General features: G+C 44.8%; 1 protein-coding gene across 2 annotated transcripts in view; it reads left to right on the top strand.

Moving 5' to 3' along the window:
• Positions 1-16106, top strand: part of LOC106612604 (sodium/calcium exchanger 2) — a 115755-nt gene that overhangs the window by 28154 nt on the left and 71495 nt on the right. Inside the window, exon 1 of one of the 2 annotated variants that reach the window (XM_045724439.1) lies at positions 5367-6288. The exons of the other annotated variant lie outside the window; for it this stretch is intronic. The gene's annotated coding sequence lies outside the window, so the exon portion shown is untranslated. Of the gene's footprint in view, positions 1-5366; positions 6289-16106 lie in introns of those variants that run through there. 2 annotated transcript variants of the gene reach the window in all.

Raw genomic sequence — 16106 nt, 5'->3', positions numbered from 1 at the left:
GCCAGCTAACTAACTAGTAGTCAGCTAGCCACTGCTACCAGTCATCAGCTAACCTTTAGCCAGGACAACTCCTGCCAGTCTGTACAGCGTGTTTCAACCCAGAGCTTATCGGACTCCTTTTTCTCCATATCACCGGATTCCTATCGCAAGCTCTGAACCTCTTCACCTGGATCATCGCAGCTAGCTAGCTGCTATGCGATTGGCTTCTTCTGGCTAACGTCTCTGTCCCGAAGCAAGCACCAATTACCCTGGAGCTAGCCTATGCTAGACCCATCTCCCGGCTAGCTGAAGAGGTCCATCAGTCACTCCTTGGGCTACAATACCTATTTTGGTAATTGGCCTGGACCCCTTTTTATTGCGGATACGGAGCCCCGCCGATCCATCACGACTGGACTACTGAAGTAATCCGCCCGAGGGTTTTTTTCAACAGGCTCCTTCGTCTAGAGCATACCGGACTGTTAGCTGAAGTGGTCCATCAGTCAATTTCTTGGGCTACTATACCTATTTTGCCAATTGGCCTGGGCCCTTTTACTACACGGACCCCTGCTGATCCATCACAACTCGTCTGCCGACGTAACCGCACTTGGGGGCTACAACAAGACTTCTTCCGTCGCGATGTCCCTCTAAGGCCCTTCTGCTAGCCCCGGCCCGCTAGCTGTCTGTAACCGTAAAAGCCTTGGTTTCATGCATGTTAACATTAGAAGCCTCCTCCCTAAGTTTGTTTTATTCACTGCTTTAGCACACTCTGCCAACCCGGATGTCCTAGCCGTGTCTCAATCCTGGCTTAGGAAGGCCACCAAAAACCCAGAAATGTCCATCCCTAACTATAACATTTTCTGACAAGATAGAACTGCCAAATGGGGCGGAGTTAGCCTGCAGAGTTCTGTCTTACTATCCAGGTCTGTGCCCAAACAATTTGAGCTTCTACTTTTAAAAATCCACCTTTCCAGAAACAAGTCTCTCACTGTTGCCACTTGCTATAGACCACCTTCTGCCCCCAGCTGTTCCCTGGACCACATATGTTAATTGATTGCCCCCATCTATCTTCAGAGCTCGTGCTGTTAGGTGACCTAAACTGGGATATGCTTAACACCCCGGCCATCCTACAATCTAAGCTTGATTCCCTCAATCTCACACAAATGATCAATGAACCTACCAGGTACAAGCCCAAATCCATGAACACAGGCACCCTCATAGATATCATCCTAACCAACCTGCCCTCCAAATACACCTCTGCTGTCTTCAACCAGGATCTCAGCGATCACTGCCTCATTGCTTGCGTCCGTAATGGGTCTGCGGTCAAATGACCACCCCTCATCACTGTCAAACGCTCCCTAAAACACTTCAGCAAGCAGGCCTTTCTAAACAACCTGGCCTGGGTATCCTGGAAGGATATTGACCTCATTCCGTCAGTAGAAGATGCCTGGTTATTCTTTAAAAAGTGCTTTCCTCACAATCTTAAATAAGCATGCCCCATTCAAAAAATGTAGAACCAGGAACAGATATAGCCCGTGGTTCACTCCAGACCTGACTGCCTGACCCTGACCTTGACCAGCACAAAAACTTCCTGTGGCGTACGGCATTAGCATCAAATGGCCCCCGCGAAATGCAACTTTTCAGGGAAGTTAGGAACCAATATACACAGGCAGTTAGGAAAGCAAAGGCTAGCTTTTTCAAACAGAAATGTGCATCCTGCATCACAAACTCCAAAAAGTTCTGGGACACTGTAAAGTCCATGGAGAATAAGAGCACCTCCTCCCAGCTGCCCACTGCATTGAGGCTTGCAAACACTGTCACCACTGATAAATCCACAATAATTGAGAATTTCAAGAAGCATTTTTCCACCTGGCCACCACTACCCTGGTCAACAGCCCTGCACCTCCCACAGCAACATGCCCAAGCCTCCCCCATTTCTCCTTCAACCAATTCAGATAGCTGATGTTCTGAAAGAGCTGCAAAATCTGGACCCCTACAAATCAGCAGGGCTAGACAATCAAGACCCTCTCTTTCTAAAATTATCAGCCAAAATTGTTGCAACCCCTATTACTAGCCTGTTCAACCTCTCTTTCGTATCGTCTGAGATCCCCAAAGATTGGAAAGCTGCCGCGGTCATCCCCCTCTTCAAAGGGGGAGACACTCTAGACACAAACTGCTACAGACCTATATCTATCCTACCCTGCCTTTCTAAGGTCTTCGAAAGCCAAGTTAACAAACAGATCACCGACCATTTCGAATCCCACCGTACCTTCTCCACTATGCAATCTAGTTTCTGAGCTGGTCATGGGTGCACCTCAGCCACGCTCAAGGTCCTAAACGATATCATAACCGCCATCGATAAGAGACAATACTGTGCAGCTGTATTCATCGACCTGGCCAAGGCTTTCGACTCTGTCAATCACCACATTCTTATCGGCAGACTCAACAGCCTTGGTTTCTCAAATGACTGCCTCGCCTGTTTCACCAACTACTTCTCAGATAGAGTTCAGTGTGTCAAATCGGAGGGCCTCTTGTCCGGACCTCTGGCAGTCTCTATAGGGGTGCCACAGGATTCAATTCTCGGGCCAACTCTTTTCTCTGTATACATCAGTGATGTTGCTCTTGCTGCTGGTGATTGTCTGATCCACCTCTACGCAGATGACACCATTCTGTATACTTCTGGCCCTTCTTTGGACACTGTGCTAACTAAACTCCAGACGAGCTTCAATGCCATACAACTATCTTTCCGTGGCCTCCAACTCCCCTTAAATGCAAGTAAAACTAAATGCAACCGATCGCTGCCCGCACCTGCCCGCCCGTCCGTCCAGCATCACTACTCTGGACGGTTCTGACTTAGAATATGTGGACAACTACAAATCCCTAGGTGTCTGGTTAGACTGTAAACTCTCCTTCCAGACTCACATTAAATCTAGAATCGGCTTCCTATTTCGCAACAAAGCATCCTTCACTCATGCTGCCAAATATACCCTCGTAAAACTAACTATCCTGCCGATCCTTGACTTCGACGATGTAATTTACAAAATAGCCTCCAGCACTATACTCAGCAAATTGGATGTAGTGTATTCCAGTTCCATCCGTTTTATCACCAAAGCCCCATATACTACCCACCACTGCGACCTGTACGCTCTCATTGGCTGGCCCTCGCTTCATATTCGGCGCCAAACCCAATGGCTCCAGGTCATCTATAAGTCTTTGCTAGGTAAAGCCCCGCCTTATCTCAGCTCACTGGTCACCATAGCAGCACCCACCTGTAGCATGCACTCCAGCAGGTATATTTCACTGGTCACCCCCAAAGCCAACTCCTACCTCACCCCCAAAGCCAACTCCTACCTTTGGCCGCCTTCCCTTTCAGTTCTCTGCTGCCAATGACTGGAACGAATTGCAAAAATCACTGAAGCTGGAGACCCACATCTCCCTCACTAACTTTAAGCACCAGCTGTCAGAGCAGCTCACAGATCACTGCACCTGTACTTAGCCCATCTGTAAATAGCCCATCCGACTACCTCATCCCCACACTGTTATTTATTTTTTTGCTCCTTTACACCCCAGTATCTCTACTTGCACATTCATCTTCTGCACATCTATCACTCAGTGTTTAATTGCTAAATTGTAATTATTTTGCCACTATGGCCTATTTATCACCTTACCTCCCTTATCTTACCTCATTTGCACACACTGTATATAGACTTATTTTTTTCTCTATTGTGTTATTGACTGTATGTTTGTTTATTCCATGTGTAACTCTGTGTTGTTTGTGTCGCACTGCTTTGCTTTATCTTGGCCAGGTCGCAGTTGTAAATGAGAACTTGTTCGCAACTAGCCTACCTGGTTAAATAATGAAAAATAAAAAAATTTAAATATAGGGATGATGGGATCCCTGGCAGATGGCTTTGACCTATCCTGTCAGTCTTGTGTTGTCAGATCAGTGGCCAGGGCGGAAACGACCTCTGATCATGGTCTAATTAGCTGGCAGATGCACTGTACCCCCCGGTGTGTCCTAGGTGGAGGGGTTGTTCACTGTAATATTAACCAGCGGTCCCCGGGAGTCAACCCGGTCTCTGTTCTCATTCACTGCTGATAACATTAGCATGCTAATATGCGTTCAGTTAGAAAATATCTCAATTCACTTTAGGCATTTTCCCTGTTCAGTTTCATTACTTTCTAACAAACCCAGACGCACCCACGCCCCCCTGTTCTCCTCTCCGTTTCAATTAATCTCGCAACCTCTCACAACCATGAAGGTGGCCCGAAGACGTTTGTTTGTATTTGAATCGTCAACCACGGCCGTCTCCGTTGGGTGAGTAACAGCCAAATGTGATTTTCCCGGGAGGAGTGTTCAATTAGCATGGTGATGGCAGATCTGTTATGGAGACACAAGGCATTCTACCCATGTCCCTGCGATAGCCAGAACATTATGCTTCAACTGCTTTCTCAGTCAACATCTTCAGAGGTGATAGTGACTGTGAGACAATGTACCTGGCATCTGGTAGGTGGCAAACGTGAAGCCTGCTTGGCCTCGCCATTTTGCTCCCAGAGAAAATTGTCACCATTTCAGGCCGGCTTGAATGATTGCCAGCGAACAGAACATCTGTTACACGAATCTCTGACTATCAGTGGGTTGTGACAGTCTCAGAGAGCACATCATTGCTTTTACTCCCAGATAGGAAGGGAGAGGTGACACACAGCGTTGTTAATAATCCACCTGCCAGACGGTGATGTATGACTGGGTTCCTCTGAGGGGCATTGCTACAGTGACGGACCAAACACTGTGAATAGTTGTTCATCACTGAATGGAGGCCCTCTAGTCTGTCTGGGGGAGGGATAGGAACTGACCACTAGGTCTGGATGATGACCACTGAGAGGCAGATGACGCCTGTGTAGTTCATGCTAACTGGGTGTCTTCACTGCCACGTCCAAACAGAATGGACAGTGGATGATGTGTTAAGGTGATTGGGAAGGGACAGTTCGGAGACTCATGTAGTGCGTGTGTTCTCAACTCCTTTTCGGGGACTGTTTTAGGTTGTCAACCAATGGGCTCTTGTGCTTAGAGCTGAGGATGTGATCATGTGATCAATAAATTGACCGTGTGGTTTGCTGCCTTGGCTGGTGTCCAGGGTGGTTATTGCTGTTTTTCACTTACTCCTACTTCCTTTCCTCAGCAAATATGACAATATGGTTCATATCTTCTCGTGATAAGATTTTCAGTGACAACCTGTCTTGAATGTGAATGATTACTGTTCATCCGCCCCATACTGAGGCATCACCAGTCAGTGTCGGGTCGTTTCCATTCTCAGAGAATCCCTTGTTCAATTATTGAGAGTTCCCCTTCTCCATCTCTCCCTTCACTCCTCCATCAGGGAAGAGAGAGGTGGGCTCAGTCTGTCTCGGAAAGGAAATCTATTTCTCGTTACGTACAGTGCTCTGTCTCTCTCTGTCTCTCTGTCTCCTCTCTCTCTGTGTGTGTGTGTGTAGTGGGGGAACTGTGTGTAGCTGAGCCCTGGCTGTGGCTTCCTGACCCCGGGATGGAGGCAGAGCGACGAGGAGCGGGAGAAACACAGCTCTCTGCTCTGGGCTCCATTTATCTGCCTCACCTGGCATTCCCTCCACGCACACCCGCCTTCATCCCCCTTTTAATACAGAGAGAGGGGGAGGTGAGAGAGCATAGAGGGAGAGTAGGGATGTTCAGTGATAGTCAGTGGAAATGAGCGAATGAAAGCTATAGGAAGAGTGAGCAATAGAGGAACAGGGAGGAGGAGAGAAAGATAGAGGGAGGTGGTTGACACGTACAAAACAAATGAGAAGAAGAAAATACAGATTCCAAGTTGACAAAGATGGGGACAGCAATGATGAGGGAGAGAGAGAGGCTGTTGTCTGAAGAGAGCGAAGACATGATACTAACGTTGTTAGAGAAAGAGGGGATGAAAGGAGAGGAAAACAAGAAGCAAAGAGGACGGTAGAGCGAGCCAGAAAGGAGAGAAGAGAGAGGTTGGTCGAGTGGGCAAGACAAAAAGAATGAGCGAATGAAAGAGATGGAAATAGGAAATGACAGTGGCTTGGAATCTCACCAGCAACAATGAGGCCCCCAGTTGATTTATTATGTGGCATAATTGGTGGATTGGTGAATCCAGTGGAACGGCACAGCTGCCTAGAGCAGAGCTCTATATTTTATAGACAGATATAGAAATCCCAGACATGACCAAATCTGTGTTCACACCAACAGCCCCAGTGGCAGCTTTTGGCACCATATCTAATGAATCGCTGACAAGGCTCCACATCGGGAGCAGAGGGAAGGTAAGTCAAGCTGATGCTATGGCTCTGTTTCATTATGTAACTCAATAATTAACCCTGCCTTTGTGGCCTCTTAACCTTTCTGGGAAGGGGGTTCCGCTAGTGGAACACCTGGCCTACAGCCAGTGAAATTGCAGGGCGCCAAATTCAAACAACAGAAATCTCATAATTACAATTCCTCAAACATACAAGTGTTATACACCATTTTAAAAGATAAACTTCTCGTTAATCCAACCACAGTGTCCGATTTCAAAAAGGCTTTATGGTGAAAGCACACCATATGATTATGTTAGGTCAGCACCTAGCCACAAAAAAACATACAGCCATTTTCCAAAGAAGGAGAGGTGTCACAAAAGTCAGAAATGGCGTTAAAATTAATCTCTAACCTTTGATGATCTTCATCTGGTGGCACTCCCAGGACTCCATGTTAGACAATAAATGTTTGTTTTGTTCGATAAAGTTCATCTTTATGTCCAAAAACCTCATTTGAAATTGACGTGTTATGTTCAGAAATGCATTGTCTCAAACAAACATCCGGTGAAAATGAGCCACATCAAATTACAGAAATACTCATCATAAACATTGATATAAGATGCAAGTGTTATACATACGATTAAAGATACACTTCTTGTTAAAAACCTCTTACATCTAGACGTTCCGCTAGCGGAACACCTGCTCCAATATCCAATGATGGGCGTGGCGCGAAATACAAAGTCCTCAAAAATCCGAAAACTTAAATTTTTCAAACATATGACTATTTTACACCATTTTAAAGACAATACTCTCCTTTATCTAACCACACTGTCCGATTTCAAAAAGGCTTTACAGCGAAAGCAAAACATTAGATTATGTCAGCAGAGTACCCAGCCAGAAATAATCAGACACCCATTTTTCAAGCTAGCATATAATGTCACAAAAAACAAAACCACAGCTAAATGCAGCACTAACCTTTGATGATCTTCATCAGATGACACTCCTAGGACATTATGTTATACAATACATGCATGTTTTGTTCAATCAAGTTCATATTTATATCAAAAAACAGCTTTTTACATTAGCATGTGACGTTCAGAACTAGCATACCCACCGAACACCTCCGGTGAATTTACTAAATTACTCACGATAAACGTTCACCTTCCCTGTGGCTCAGATGGTAGAGCATGGTGTTTGCAACGCCAGCATGGTGTGTGCAACGCCAGGGTTGTGGGTTCGATTCCCACGGGGGTCCAGTACAAAAAAAAAAATGCATGAAATGAAATGTATGCATTCACTACTGTAAGTCGCTCTGGATAAGAGCGTTTGCTAAATGACTAAAAATGTAAATGTAAAAATGTTCACAAAAAACATAACAATTATTTTAAGAATTATAGATACAGAACTCCTTTATGCAATCGCTATGTCGGATTTTAAAATAGCTTTTCGGTGAAAGCACATTTTGCAATATTCTGAGTAGATAGCTCGCCATCACGGGCTAGCTATTTAGACACCCACCAAGTTTAGCCCTCACCAAAGTCAGATTTACTATAAGAAAAATTGGATTACCTTTGCTGTTCTTCGTCAGAATGCACTCCCGGGACTTCTACTTCAATAACAAATGTTGGTTTGGTTCCAAATAATCCATAGTTGTATCCAAATAGCGGCGTTTTGTTGTGCGTTCAAGACACTATCCGAAGGGTGACGAAGGGTTACGCGCCCGACGCGTTTCGTGACAAAGAAATTCTAAATATTCCTTTACCGTACTTCGAAGCATGTCAACCACTGTTTAAAATCAATTTTTATGCGATTTTTCTCGTAAAAAAGCGATAATATTCCGACCGGGAAACCCTGTTTTCGTTCAATGACGAAAAAATAAAAACATGGTGTCGCCTCGTGCACGCGCCTCAGTCTCATTGTTCTCAGATCGACCACTATCCAAATGCGCTACTGTTTTTCAGCCTGGGCCTGCAAAGGCATCATTCAGCGTTTTGCTGCCTTCTGAGAGCCTATGGGAGCCGTAGGAAGTGTCACGTTACAGCAGAGATCCTCAGTTTTCAATAAAGAGAGTGTAGAAGGCCAAGAAATGGTCAGAGAGGGCACTTCCTGTAAGGAATCTTCTCAGGTTTTGGCCTGCCAAATGAGTTCTGTTATACTCACAGACACCATTCAAACAGTTTTAGAAACTTTGGAGTGTTTTCTATCCAAAGCTAATAATTATATGCATATTCTCGTTTCTGGTCAGGAGTAATAATCAGATTAAATCGGGTACGTTTTTTATCCGGCCGTGAAAATACTGCCCGCTATCCATAACAGGTTAATCCAGCCGCTGTGTCCGATTTCAAAAAGGCTTTATGGTGAAAGCACACCATGCGATTATGTTAGGTCAGCGCCTAGCCACAAAAACCATACAGCCATTTTCCAACCAAGGAGAGGTGTCAGATATAGCATTAAAATGAATCACTTACCTTTGATCTTCATCTGATGGCGCTCCCAGGTCTCCATGTTGGACAATAAATGTTTGTTTTGTTTGATAAAGTTCATCTTTATGTCCAAATACCTCCATTTTGTTTGCACGTTTAGTCCAGTAATCCAAATGCACAAGGCGCGGGCACAAAGTCTAGACGAAAAGTCAAAAATGTTCCATTTGAGTTCATAGAAACATGTCAAACGATGTTTCTAATCAATCCTTAGGGTGTTTTTATCATAAATATTCAATGTTTCAACCAGACAATACTGTTTTCATTAGAAAAGAAAGGGAACGGAGCTCGCGCTCACGCGCGTGACTAAACTAAAGGCTTTCACCTGGGCCATCTGCTTAGAGTGCTCTTATTCACTCCCCTTTCACAATAGAAGCTTGAAACAACTTCTAAAGACTGTTGACATCTAGTGGAAGCCTTAGGAAGTGCAATCTGACCCCACAGACACTGAATATTTGATAGGCATTCACTTGAAAACTACAAACCTCAGAATTACCACTTCCTGGTTGGATTTTTCTCAGGTTTTTGCCTGCCATATGAGTTCTGTTATACTCATACATTATTTTAACAGTTTTGGAAACTTTAGAGTGTTTTCTATCCAAATCTACTAATTAAATGCATAGTCTAGCTTCTGGGCCTGAGTAACAGGCAGTTTACTCTGGGCACGCTTTTCATCCAAACTTCCCAATGCTGCCCCCTATCACTAAAGAGATTTATTAATGACCCAGAGGACTGTCTTCCATATGCCATAAGGTTTATACTTAAGCCCCACTGGGCACAGACAACAATACAACATCTATTCCACGTTGGTTCAACATAATTGAATAGAAATGACTTTGAAACAATGTTGATTCAACCAGTGTGTGCTCAGTGGGGGTTATTAATATATACACGATATATGTAGGCTTCCACTGTCTCCCCTGTGGAGGAGGCTGAACACCCTTAGCTTGTGATGTCAACCACGTTAACATTGTCAACTATATTATCATCGTTAACGTTGTTGACATTTCACAGTCAGGGTTGAAGCATGAGCCAGACGTTTCAAAGCCTCTCGGCTCTTTTCACTCCCCTTTTAATGTTTTTTTAATATGGTTTCACTCTGAGGACTTCTTGAGCTTCTTTATACATTTATACATGAAAAAGTTTTAATGAAATTATAGGAGACCGAATTTCTCAGCAACTCATGGTGTAAAGAAGTGTTTCACAGTCACTTGTAACAGCATGTTTTACCAAGGATGGTTATATTAAAGAAGTGATCATTCTTTCTCTGTGGCAGTAAGGCTACTCAGTCAGGTGACCAATGGCTCAACACAAGATTGACATCAACCTTTTGGGGGCCCTAAGCGGAATTTTGTTGGGTCCCCCCCAAAATTAGAGTTAATTTCCTGCAATTCTATACAATTTTCCATGGGGCGTAGAGAAAATATTGCAGTTTAAAGCAAGTTTGCTGCAATTCTGCCCATTTTGCCTTGGGGCGGAGAGAAGATTTTGCAATTTTTACAACTCATTTCATGCAATTCTTTGCCATGACTTATGCCTTCTTAATATTATATCTGATTGAGAGTGACTAATCAAATCAATGGGTGCGGTCCTGTGTGGTTCAGTTGGTGGAGCATGGCACTTGCAACACCAAGGTTATGGGTTCGATTCCCATCGGGACTTATCACGTTTTAGGAAAATCCCAAGTGCAGACAATGTCAAATAAACCAAAGTTTATTACTAGAACAGGGGGCAGGCAAAACGACAGGTCAAGGGCAGGCAGATGTCAGTAATCCAGATCAGAGTCCAAAAGGTACAGAACGGCAAGCAGGGTCAGGGCAGGCAAAGGTCAATAATCCAGTGTGGTGTGGCAAGGTACAGAACGGCAGGCAGGGTCAGGGCAGGCAGAATGGTCAAAACCAGGAAAAATAGGAACTAGAAACAGACAGGAGCAAGGGGGAAAACGCTGGTAGGCTTGACGAACAAAACGAACTGGTAACAAACAAACAAACAGAGAACACAGGTATAAATACACTGGGGATAATGGGGAAGTGGGGCAACACCTGGATGGGGATGAAGACAAGCTAACACGAGTACTACAGGCTGGCTAGACTAACGCGAGTACTACAGGCTGGCTAGACTAACGCGAGTACTACAGGCTGGCTAGACTAACGCGATTACTACAGGCTGGCTAGACTAATTTACTAATCTTAATTATTTTTTTGCTGACATGGGCTAATTGAGTGACTGTCAGTGCAACCAAATGTCAAAATTGCACCTTAGAATAGTACAATAGTAGAATGCATAACTCTCAACAGTAAGTTGAGACCACAACTGAGGTCGGAGGCACCTTGCTGCCGCGGGGCCCTAAGCTGTCTCTTACATTGCTTAGTTTCTAGGGCCGGCCCTGATTGACATGCACAGATCTGGCTGTGCTTTTCTTAACAGAGCAGGACTGTTCTTGCTATTAGTTTCTGTTTAAAGGAGCAATTTATATGGATATTTTATGAGAGAAATCAATGAATTATAATTGACCCTTTTCTTGAGGAACAAGAGCTAAACATGCATTAAAGGTGAAGGGAGTGACCTGCTCAAAAGAAAGCAAATTGTCTAAAAGACTTTCCAGACAGTTACACAGTTCAACCAGGACAGTGTGGCAAGGGAACACAGTTTTTATTTTCTACAACTATTACATTTTACATCCCAGGTGTGACTTTTCGATAGAAACTTTGATGATGATGCTGTTTTTCATATGATATAAAATCACCTATTGAAATGTACTTTTAATGGATTTGTACCGGTTGGGGACTTTCCTCCATAGCACTAAACAGAAAATACCTTGGTTTCCTAGTAATTGCCACCCACACTGTTTGGAACGTGTAATTGAATTAATTTATCCAAGGACATGGGTTTGTCTTGTTTAAAGAGGTAGACCATAATTTGTTTGTTTGCGAGAGTATTTGGTTTCGGGCTTGTGCTCGACCAATTGATTCATGTTTTGTAATAAAGGTTTGTGACTATTGGCTGAGACCTTTAGCTCTGTGATTGAGGACGTGTGAGACTGGAGGGAAAAGCAAGGTTCTTCATTTGATTATCAGGGACCAGGTTTTCTGAGCCCTTCAAACATTTTGTTTAGTCTCTGTACTGTATGTAAAGTCTCTTGACAATAAAATCCAGCCGACGCAGGCTGTGATGCTAACAGTCTTGGTTAACAAGCTACTATGATAACTTGAAGTAACACTGAAACCCCAAATCTAATCCTGTTTCAGCTGTTATCTTGTTATCCTATGACAGATACTACTAGAGACTCTCTTGTTTTTATTCTGATCACTGGCCATTATTTGTTGTCTCTCTCCATTTGAGCAACATGACTGGTGGCGGCTGTTGAAACAGACTGTTACCGACCAAAGAGATGCTGTGTTGTGATGTGGTCTGCTGTTCCGTGCCAGGGCCTGTCATTAGGGACAGGTCTGGGTAGAGAACACATGGGTCTTTTCAGCTGTTCCTGTGACATCCCATTTGCTTCCCACTGATGGGGAGGGAGAGAGGGAGGGAGGGAGGGGAGAGAGAGAGAGATGTACTGTGTCTGTATTACTGTGATGTTAGTAAAGCTGGGGCAGAACAGCATAATAAGTACACTGCTCAAAAAAATAAAGGGAACACTTAAACAACACAATGTAACTCCAAGTCAATCACACTTCTGTGAAATCAAACTGTCCACTTAGGAAGCAACACTGATTGACAATAAATTTCACATGCTGTTGTGCAAATGGAATAGACAACAGGTGGAAATTATAGGCAATTAGCAAGACACCCCCAATAAAGGAGTGGTTCTGCAGGTGGTGACCACAGACCACTTCTCAGTTCCTATGCTTCCTGGCTGATGTTTTGGTCACTTTTGAATGCTGGCGGTGCTTTCACTCTAGTGCTAGCATGAGACGGAGTCTACAACCCACACAAGTGGCTCAGGTAGTGCAGCTCATCCAGGATGGCACATCAATGCGAGCTGTGGCAAGAAGGTTTGCTGTGTCTGTCAGCGTAGTGTCCAGAGCATGGAGGCGCTACCAGGAGACAGGCCAGTTAATCAGGAGACGTGGAGGAGGCCGTAGGAGGGCAACAACCCAGCAGCAGGACCGCTACCTCCGCGTTTGTGCAAGGAGGAGCAGGAGGAGCACTGCCAGAGCAATGCAAAATGACCTCCAGCAGGCCACAAATGTGTTTCTGACCGTTTGAGCAGACACATGCAGACTCCATGAGGATGGTATGAGGGCCCGACATCCACAGGTGGGGGTTGTGCTTACAGCCCAACACCGTGCAGGACGTTTGGCATTTGCCAAAGAACACCAAGATTGGCAAATTCGCCACTGGCACCCTGTGCTCTTCACAGATGAAAGCAGGTTCACACTGAGCACATGTGACAGACGTGACAGAGTCTGGAGACACCATGGAGAACGTTCTGCTGCCTGCAACATCCTCCAGCATGACCGGTTTGGCTGTGGGTCAGTCATGGTGTGGGGTGGCATTTCTTTGGGGGGCCGCACAGCCCTCCATGTGCTCGCCAGAGGTAGCCTGACTGCCATTAGGTACCGAGATGAGATCCTCAGACCCCTTGTGAGACCATATGCTGGTGCGGTTGGCCCTGGGTTCCTCCTAATGCAAGACAATGCTAGACCTCATGTGGCTGGAGTGTGTCAGCAGTTCCTGCAAGAGGAAAGCATTGATGCTATGGACTGGCCCGCCCGTTCCCCAGACCTGAATCCAATTGAGCACATCTGGGACATCATGTCTCGCTCCATCCACCAACGCCACGTTGCGCCACAGACTGTCCAGGAGTTGGCGGATGCTTTAGTCCAGGTCTGGGAGGAGATCCCTCAGGAGACCATCCGCCACCTCATCAGGAGCATGCCCAGGCGTTGTAGGGAGGTCATACAGGCACGTGGAGGCCACACACACTACTGAGCCTCATTTTGACTTGTTTTAAGGACATTACATCAAAGTTGGATCAGCCTGTAGTGTGGTTTTCCACTTTAATTTTGAGTGTGACTCCAAATCCAGACCTCCATGGGTTGATTAATTGGATTTCCATTGATTATTTTTGTGTGATTTTGTTGTCAGCACATTCAACTATCTAAAGAAAAAAGTATTTAATAAGATTATTTCATTTATTCAGATCTAGGATGTGTTATTTTAGTGTTCCCTTTATTTTTTTGAGCAGTGTATATATCTGGGCTTTTACCAGTTACTATTCATTTGTGTCTTCCTGGCTGCATGTATCTCTCCTGGTTAAAGTCTGTGTCTGTGTCTCTCCTGGTAGTCTACATGAGCTCGAGCCTTGTCTTTGATTCAGATGGGTTCTTCCAGGAGAAGGAAAAAGCCCCTTCCTTAATGTGTTTGTATAGCACTGTATAGGATTGTTGTTGCTACGAACACCTACCTTCACATGATAAGGTTAGAAAAATGGGTCTAGCTTTTAGTATTAGTATTTTATTAGGATCCCCATTACCTGTTGCTGAAGCAGCAGCTACTCTTCCTGGGGTCCACACAAAACATGAAACATGGCATAATACAGAACATCAACAGACAACAACAGCTCAAGGACTGAACTAGACAAATTGCTTTAGGATCATATGCATTTAATGATTGAACTTTTCCACAGTTTTAATCAGATGGGTGCTGAGAGAAGGTGACACTTCAAAAAGGCACAAGGCCGAGGTGTGGAAGGAAGGCTGCTGTGAAGCATGCTGGGTAAAGACTCACTTGCTCATTAGCCATATCCCTTGGCTACCTCACAAAGATGTGATGAATGGGTGCTGTAGGGAAGTCATTACTGTGCATCTGTGCACCGACTGTGCGGTGTGTGTGTGTGTGTGTGTGTGTGTGTGTGTGTGTGTGTGTGTGTGTGTGTGTGTGTGTGTGTGTGTGTGTGTGTGTGTGTGTGTGTGTGTGTGTATAAGTGTATGCTTTTTGTGTGTGTAAGTATGATTGTGTAAGTAAGTATGATTGTGTGTGTGTATAAGTGTATGCTTTTTGTGTGTGTGTATAGTGAGGGGAAAAAAGTATTTGATCCCCTGCTGATTTTGTACGTTTCCCACTGACAAAGAAATGATCAGTCTATAATTTTAATGGTAGGTTTATTTGAACAGTGAGAGACAGAATAACAACAAAAACATACAGAAAAACACGTGTCAAAAATGTTATAAAATGATTTGCATTTTAATGAGGGAAATAAGTATTTGACCCCTCTGCAAAACATGACTTAGTACTTGGTGGCAAAACCCTTGTTGGCAATCAGAGGTCAGACGTTTCTTGTAGTTGGCCACCAGGTTTGCACACATCTCAGGAGGGATTTTGTCCCACTCCTCTTTGCAGATCTTCTCCAAGTCATAAAGGTTTCGAGGCTGACGTTTGGCAACTCGGACCTTCAGCTCCCTCCACAGATTTTCTATGGGATTAAGGTCTGGAGACTGGCTAGGCCACTCCAGGACCTTAATGTGCTTCTTCTTGAGCCAATCCTTTGTTACCTTGGCCGTGTGTTTTGGGTCATTGTCATGTTGGAATACCCATCCACGACCCATTTTCAATGCCCTGGCTGAGGGAAGGAGGTTCTCACCCAAGATTTGACGGTACATGGCCCCGTCCATCGTCCCTTTGATGCAGTGAAGTTGTCCTGTCCCCTTAGCAGAAAAACACCCCCAAAGCATAATGTTTCCACCTCCACGTTTGACGGTGGGGATTGTGTTCTTGGGGTCATAGGCAGCATTCCTCCTCCTCCAAACACGGCGAGTTGAGTTGATGCCAAAGAGCTCCATTTTGGTCTCATCTGACCACTACACTTTCACCCAGTTGTCCTCTGAATCATTCAGATGTTCATTGGCAAACTTCAGACGGGCATGTATATGTACTTTCTTGAGCAGGGGGACCTTGCGGGCGCTGCAGGATTTCAGTCCTTCACAGCGTAGTGTGTTACCAATTGTTTTCTTGGTGACTATGGTCCCAGCTGCCTTGAGATCATTGACAAGATCCTCCCGTGTAGTTCTGGGCTGATTCCTCACCGTTCTCATGATCATTGCAACTCCACGAGGTGAGATCTTGCATGGAGCCCCAGGCCGAGGGAGATTGACAGTTCTTTTGTGTTTCTTCTATTTGCGAATAATCGCACCAACTGTTGTCACCTTCTCACCAAGCTGCTTGGCGATGGTCTTGTAGCCCATTCCAGCCTTGTGTAGGTCTACAATCTTGTCCCTGACATCCTTGGAGAGCTCTTTGGTCTTGGCCATGGTGGAGAGTTTGGAATCTGATTGATTGATTGCTTCTGTGGACAGGTGTCTTTTTCGTCGGCTCTGAGAACTATGTATGTGTATTTGAATGAACCTCATCAGGGAGATTTGA

Source organism: Salmo salar, chromosome ssa09 (assembly GCF_905237065.1).
Source record: "Salmo salar chromosome ssa09, Ssal_v3.1, whole genome shotgun sequence".
NCBI lineage: Eukaryota > Metazoa > Chordata > Actinopteri > Salmoniformes > Salmonidae > Salmo > Salmo salar.
The sequence above is the reverse complement of the archived record's forward strand: the minus strand, read 5'-3'. Positions and strand labels throughout refer to the sequence as shown.